Source organism: Hordeum vulgare, chromosome 7H (assembly GCF_904849725.1).
Source record: "Hordeum vulgare subsp. vulgare chromosome 7H, MorexV3_pseudomolecules_assembly, whole genome shotgun sequence".
Lineage (NCBI taxonomy): Eukaryota > Viridiplantae > Streptophyta > Magnoliopsida > Poales > Poaceae > Hordeum > Hordeum vulgare.
Genome location: NC_058524.1, coordinates 41,269,676 through 41,277,498, shown reverse-complemented (window position 1 = coordinate 41,277,498; position 7,823 = coordinate 41,269,676).

The window sequence follows — 7,823 nt, the reverse complement described above, 5'->3', positions numbered from 1 at the left end:
TTCACACCTCACAACGCAACCAAGAACTCCTTCTTTGCTGATCTATTTTGAACTCCTTCAAAAACTTGTCAAGGCATGCATCTTGTTGAAACTTCCATTAAGCGCTTTCGATCTATCTCCATAGATCTTTGATGCTCAACGTTCAAGTAGCTCAATCCAGGTATTCCTTTGAAAACTCCTTTCAAACAACCTTGTATGTTTTACAGAAATTCTACATTACTTCTGATCCACAATATGTCAACCACATATACTTATCAGAAATTCTATAGTGCTCCCACTCACTTCTTTGGAAATACAAGTTTCTCATAAACCTTGTACAAACCCAAAATCTTTGATCATCTCATCAAAGTGTATATTCCAACTCCGAGATGCTTGCACCAGTCCATTGAAGGATCACTGGAGCTTGCATACTTGCTAGTATCTTTAGGATCGACAAAACCTTCTGGTTGTATCACATACAATGTTTGCTCAAGGAAACCATCGAGAAAACAATGTTTTGACATCCTACGTGCAATATTTCATAAATAATGCATCAACAACTAACATAATTCTAATAGTCCTTTAGCATCGCTACGAGTGAGAAAGTTTCATCATAGTCAACTGTTTGATCTTGTCGAAAACATTTTTGCGACAAGTCGAGCTTTTCTTAATAGTGACTTATCACCATCATCGTCTGTCTTCTTTTAAAGATCCATCTTTACTCAATAGTCTTATGACCATCAAGTATTTCTTTCAAAGTCTACACTTTGTTTTCATACATGGATCCTCTCTCGGATTTCATGGCTTCCAGCCATTTGTCGGAATCTGGGCCCACCATCGCTTTCTCCATAACTCGTGGGTTCACTGTTGCTCAACAACATGACCTCCAAGACAGGGTTACCGTACCACTCTGTAGTAGTATTCGACCTTGTCAACCTACGACGCTTGTAGTAACTTGATCCGATGCTTGATGATCACCATCATCAGCTTCCACTTCAATTGGTGTAGGCGCCACAGGAACAACTTCCTGCGCCCTGCTACACACTGGTTGAAGTGATGGTTCAATAACCTCATCAAGTTCTACTACCCTCACACTTAATTCTTTCGAGAGAAACCTTTCCTCGAGAAAGGATCCGTTTCTAGAAACAAACACTTTGCTTTCGGATCTAAGATAGGAGATGTACCCAACTGTTTTGGATATCCTATGAAGATGCATTTATCCGCTTTGGGTTCGAGCTTATCAGACTGAAACTTTTTCACATAAGTGTCGAAGCCCCAAACTTTCAAGAAACGACAGTTTAGATTTCTCTAAACCTCAGTCTATACTGTGTCATCTCAATGGAAATACGCGGTGCCCTATTTAAAGTGAGTGCGGTTGTCTCTAATGCATAACCCATACACGATAGTGGTAATTCGATAAGAGACATCATAGTATGCACCATACCAAATAGTGCGTGGCTATGACGTTCAGACACATCATCACACTATGATGTTCCAGGTGGCATGAACTGCAAAACAATTTCCACATTGTCTTAACTGCGTACCAAAACTCGTAACTCAGATATTCATTTCCATGATCATATCGTAGACAGTTTATCCTCTTGTTACGACGAACTTCACTCTGAAACGGAATTGAACTTTTCAACATTTCAGACTTGTGATTCATTAAGTAAATACTCCTGTATCTACTCAAATCGTCAGTGAAGTAAGAACATAATGATATCCACTACGTGCCTCAGCACCCATTGGACTGCATACATCAAAATGTATCACTTCCAACAAGTTACTATCTTATTTCATCTCAATGAAAACAAGGCCTTGCTCATGTGGTATGATTTGTATGTCACTAGTGATTCGAAATCAGGTGAGTACAAAGATCCATCAGCATGGAGCCTCTTCATGCAATTTATACTAACATGACTCAAGCGGCAGTGCCACAAGTAAGTGGTACTATCATCATTAAGTCGTATCTTTTGGCACCAATATCATGAACATGTGTAACACTACAATCGAGATTCAATAAACCATTGAAGGTGAATATTCAAGAAAATAGAGTAACCATTATTCTCCTTAAATGAATAATCGTATTGCAATAAACACGATCCAATCATGTTCATGCTTAACGCAAGCACCAAATAACAATTATTTAGGTTTAACACCAATCCCGATGGTAGAGGGAGCGTGCGACGTTTGATCATATCAACCTTGGAAACACTTCCAACACGTATCGTCACCTCGCCTTTAGCTAGTCTCCGTTTATGCCGTAGCTTTCATTTCGTGTTACTAATCACTTAGAAACCGAACCGGTATCCAATAACCTCATGCTACTAGGAGTACTAGTAAAGTACACATCAACATCATGTATATCAAATACACTTCTTTCGACTTTTGCCAGCCTTCTTATCTACCAAGTATCTAGAGTTGCTCCGCCTCAGTGACTGTTCCCCTCATTACAGAAGCACTTAGTCTCGGGTTTGGGTTTAATCTTGGGTCTCTTCATTAGTGCAGCAACTGTTTTGCCGTTTCACGAAGTATCCCTTCTAGCCCTTGCCTTTCTTGAAACTTAGTGGTTTTACAAACCATCAACTATTGACGCTCCTTCTTGATTTCTACTTTCGCAGTGTCAAACATTGCGAATCGCTCAAGGATCATTGTATCTATCCTTGATATGTTATAGTTCATCACGAAGCTCTCACAACTTGGTGGCAGTGACTTTGGAGAACCATCACTATCTCATCTGGAAGATTAACTCCCACTCGATTCAAGTGATTGTCGTACTCAGACAATCTGAGCACACGCTCAACGATTGAGCTTTTCTCCTTTACTTTGTGGACAAAGAATCTTGTTGGAGGTCTCGTACCTCTTAACAAGGGCACAAGCATGAAATCACAATTTCATCTCTTTAGAACATCACTTATGTTCCGTGACGTTTTACAACGTTTTCGGCGCCTTGCTTCTAAGCCATTAAGTATTTTGCACTGAACTATCGTGTAGTCATCAGAAACGTGTATGTCGGATGTTCATAGCATCCACAGACGACGCTCGAGGTGCAGCACACCGAGTGGTGCATTAAGGACATAAGCCTTCTGCGTAGCAACGAGGACAATCCTCGGTTTTACAGACTCAGTCTGCAAAGTTTGCTACTATCAATTTTCAACTAAATTTTCTCTAGGAACATATAAAAACAGTAGAGCTATAGCGCAAGCTACATCGTAATTCGCAAAGACCATTAGACTATGTTCATGACAATTAGTTCAATTAATCATATTACTTAAGAACCCCCATTCAAAAAGTACATCTCTCTAGTCATTTGAGTGGTACATGATCCAAATCCACTATCTCAAGTCCGATCATCACGTGAGTCGAGAATAGCTTCAGTGGTAAGCATCTCTATGCTAATCATATCAACTATACGATTCATGCTCGACCTTTCGGTCTCATGTGTTCCGAGGCCATGTCTGCACATTCTAGGCTCGTCAAGCTTAACCCGAGTGTTTCGCGTGCGCAACTGTTTTGCACCCGTTGTATGTGAACGTTGAGTCTATCACACCCGATCATCACGTGGTGTCTCGAAACGACGAACTGTAGCAACGGTGCACAGTCGGGGAGAACACAATTTCGTCTTGAAATTTTAGTGAGAGATCACCTCATAATGCTATCGTCGTTCTAAGAAAAATAAGGTGCATAAAAGGATTAACATCACATGCAATTCATAAGTGACATGATATGGCCATCATCACGTGCTTCTTGATCTCCATCACCAAAGCACCGGCACGATCTTCTTGTCACCGGCGCCACACCATGATCTACATCAACGTGTTGCCATCGGGGTTGTTGTGCTACTCATGCTATTACTACTAAAGCTACATCCTAGCAAAATAGTAAATGCATCTGCAAGCACACACGTTAGTATAAAGACAACCCTATGGCTCCTGCCGGTTGCCGTACCATCGACGTGCAAGTCGATATTTCTATTACAACATGATCATCTCATACATCCAATATATCACATCACATCATTGGCCATATCACATCACAAGCATACCCTGCAAAAACAAGTTAGACGTCCTCTAATTTTGTTGTTGCATGTTTTATGTGGTTACCAAGGGTATCTAGTAGGATCGCATCTTACTTACGCAAACACCACAACGAAGATATATGAGTTGCTATTTAACCTCATCCAAGGACCTCCTCGGTCAAATCCGATTCAACTAAAGTTGGAGAAACCGACACTTACCAGTCATCTTTGAGCAACGGGGTTACTCGTAACGATGAAACCAGTCTCTCGTAAGCGTACGAGTAATGTCGGTCCAAGCCGCTTCAATCCAACAATACCGCGGAATCAAGAAAAGACTAAGGAGGGCAGCAAAACGCACATCACCGCCCACAAAAACTTTTGTGTTCTACTCGAGAAGACATCTACGCATGAACCTAGCTCATGATGCCACTGTTGGGGAACGTCGCATGGGAAACAAAAATTTTCCTACGCGCACGAAGACCTATCATGGTGATGTCCATCTACGAGAGGGGATGAGTGATCTACGTACCCTTGTAGATCATACAGCAGAAGCGTTAGTGAACGCAGTTGATGTAGTGGAACGTCCTCACGTCCCTCGATCCGACCCGCGAACAATCCCGCGATCAGTCCCACGATCTAGTACCGAACGGACGGCACCTCCGCGTTCAGCACACGTACAGCTCGACGATGATCTCGGCCTTCTTGATCCAGCAAGAGAGACGGAGAGGTAGAAGAGTTCTCCGGCAGCGTGACGGCGCTCCGGAGGTTGGTGATGACCTTGTCTCAGCAGGGCTCCGCCCGAGCTCCGCAGAAACGCGATCTAGAGGAAAAACCGTGGAGGTATGTGGTCGGGCTGCCGTGGAAAAGTCGTCTCAAATCAGCCCTAAAACCTCCGTATATATAGGTGGGAGGGAGGGGACCTTGCCTTGGGGCTCAAGGAGCCCCAAGGGGGTCGGCCGAGTCCAAGGGGGGAGGACTTCCCCCCCAAACCGAGTTGGACTTGGTTTGGTGGGAGGGAGTCGCCCTTCCTTCCCACCTCCTCCCTTTTTTTTCTTTTCTCTTGATTTTCTCGTCTTGGCGCATAGAGTCCTTTTGGGCTGTCCCACCAGCCCACTAAGGGCTGGTGTGCCACCCTCAAGGCCTATGGGCTTCCCCGGGGTGGGTTGCCCCCCCCCCCGGTGAACTCCCAGAACCCATTCGTCATTCCCGGTACATTCCCGGTAACTCCGAAAACCTTCCGGTAATCAAATGAGGTCATCCTATATATCAATCTTCCTTTCCGGACTATTCTGGAAACCCTCGTGACGTCTGTGATCTCATCCGAGACTCCGAACAACATTCGGTAAACAACCATATAACTCAAATACGCATAAAACAACGTCGAACCTTAAGTGTGCAGACCCTGCGGGTTCGAGAACTATGTAGACATGACCCGAGAGACTCCTCGGTCAATATCCAATAGCGGGACCTGGATGCCCATATTGGATCCTACATATTCTACGAAGATCTTATCGTTTGAACCTCAGTGCCAGGGATTCATATAATCCCGTATGTCATTCCCTTTGTCCTTCGGTATGTTACTTGCCTCATATTCGATCGTCAGTATCCGCATACCTATTTCAATCTCGTTTACCGGCAAGTCTTTTTACTCGTTCCATAATACAAGATCCTGCAACTTACACTAAGTCACATTGCTTGCAAGGCTTGTGTGTGATGTTGTATTACCGAGTGGGCCCCGAGATACCTCTCCGTCACACGGAGTGACAAATCCCAGTCTCGATCCATACTAACTCAACGAACACCTTCGGAGATACCTGTAGAGCATCTTTATAGTCACCCAGTTACGTTGCGACGTTTGATACACACAAAGCATTCCTCCGGTGTCAGTGAGTTATATGATCTCATGGTCATAGGAACAAATACTTGACACGCAGAAAACAGTAGCAACAAAATGACACGATCAACATGCTACGTCTATTAGTTTGGGTCTAGTCCATCACATGATTCTCCTAATGATGTGATCCCGTTATAAAGTGACAACACTTGCCTATGGTCAGGAAACCTTGACCATCTTTGATCAACGAGCTAGTCAACTAGAGGCTTACTAGGGACAGTGTTTTGTCTATGTATCCACTCAAGTATTGTGTTTCCAATCAATACAATTATAGCATGGATAATAAACGATTATCATGAACAAAGATATATAATAATAAATAATTATTATTGCCTCTAGGGCATATTTCCAACAGTCTCCCACTTGCACTAGAGTCAATAATCTAGTTCACATCACCATGTGATTCCAACGAATCCAACACCCATATAGTTATGGGGTCTGATCACGTCTTGCTCGTGAGAGAGGTTTTAGTCAACGGTTATCAAACTTTCAAATCCGTGTGTTCTTTACAAATCTTTATGTCATCTTATAGATGCTTCTCCTATGTGCTATTCGGAAATACTCCAAATATCTACTCTACTATACGAATCCGTTTCACTACTCATAGTTATTCGGATTAGTGTCAAAGCTTGCATCGACGTAACCCTTTACGACGAACTCTTTAACCACCTCCATAATCAAGAAAAAAAATTCTTAGTCCATCAGTTACTAAGGATAAATTTTGACCGCTGCTAGTGATTCAATCATGGATCACTCTCTGTACCTCTCAACAGACTTTGAGTCAAGGCACACATCAGGTGCGGTACCCAGCATGGCATACTTCAGATTCTATGGCCAAGGCATAGAAGACGACCTTCGTCTATTCTCTTTATTATGCCGGGGTCGGGTTTTGAGTCTTACTCAAATTCACACCTCACAACGCAACCAAGAACTCCTTCTTTGCTGATCTATTTTGAACTCCTTCAAAAACTTGTCAAGGCATGCATCTTGTTGAAACTTCTATTAAGCGCTTTCGATCTATCTTCATAGATCTTTGATGCTCAACGTTCAAGTAGCGCAATCCAGGTATTCCTTTGAAAACTCCTTTCAAACAACCTTGTATGCTTTACAGAAATTCTACATTACTTCTGATCCACAATATGTCAACCACATATACTTATCAGAAATTCTATAGTGCTCCCACTCACTTCTTTGGAAATACAAGTTTCCCATAAACCTTGTACAAACCCAAAATCTTTGATCATCTCATCAAAGTGTATATTCCAACTCCGAGATGCTTGCACCAGTCCACTGAAGGATCGCTGGAGCTTGCATACTTGCTAGTATCTTTAGGATCGACAAAACCTCCTGGTTGTATCACATACAAGGTTTGCTCAAGGAAACCGTCGAGGAAACAATGTTTTGACATCCTATGTGCAATATTTCATAATTAATGCAACAACTACTAACATAATTCTAACAAACTTTTAGCATCGCTACGAGTGAGAAATTCTCATCATAGTCAACTGTTTGATCTTGTCGGAAGCATCTTTGCGACAAGTCGAGCTTCTCTTAATAGTGACTTATCACCATCATCGTCTGTCTTCCTTTTAAAGATCCATCTTTACTCAACACTCCTATGACCATCAAGTAGTTCTTCCAAAGTCTACACTTTGTTTTCATACATGGATCCTCTCTCGGATTTCATGGCTTCCAGCCATTTGTCGGAATCCGGGCCCACCATTGCTTTCTCCATAACTCATAGGTTCACTGTTGCTCAACAACATGACCTCCAAGACAGGGTTACTGTACCACTCTGCAGTAGTACGCGACCTTGTCAACCTACGAGGCTTGTAGTAACTTGATCCGATGCTCGTTGATCACCATCATCAGCTTTCACTTCAATTGGTGTAGGCACCATAGGAACAACTTCCTGCGCCCTGCTACACACTG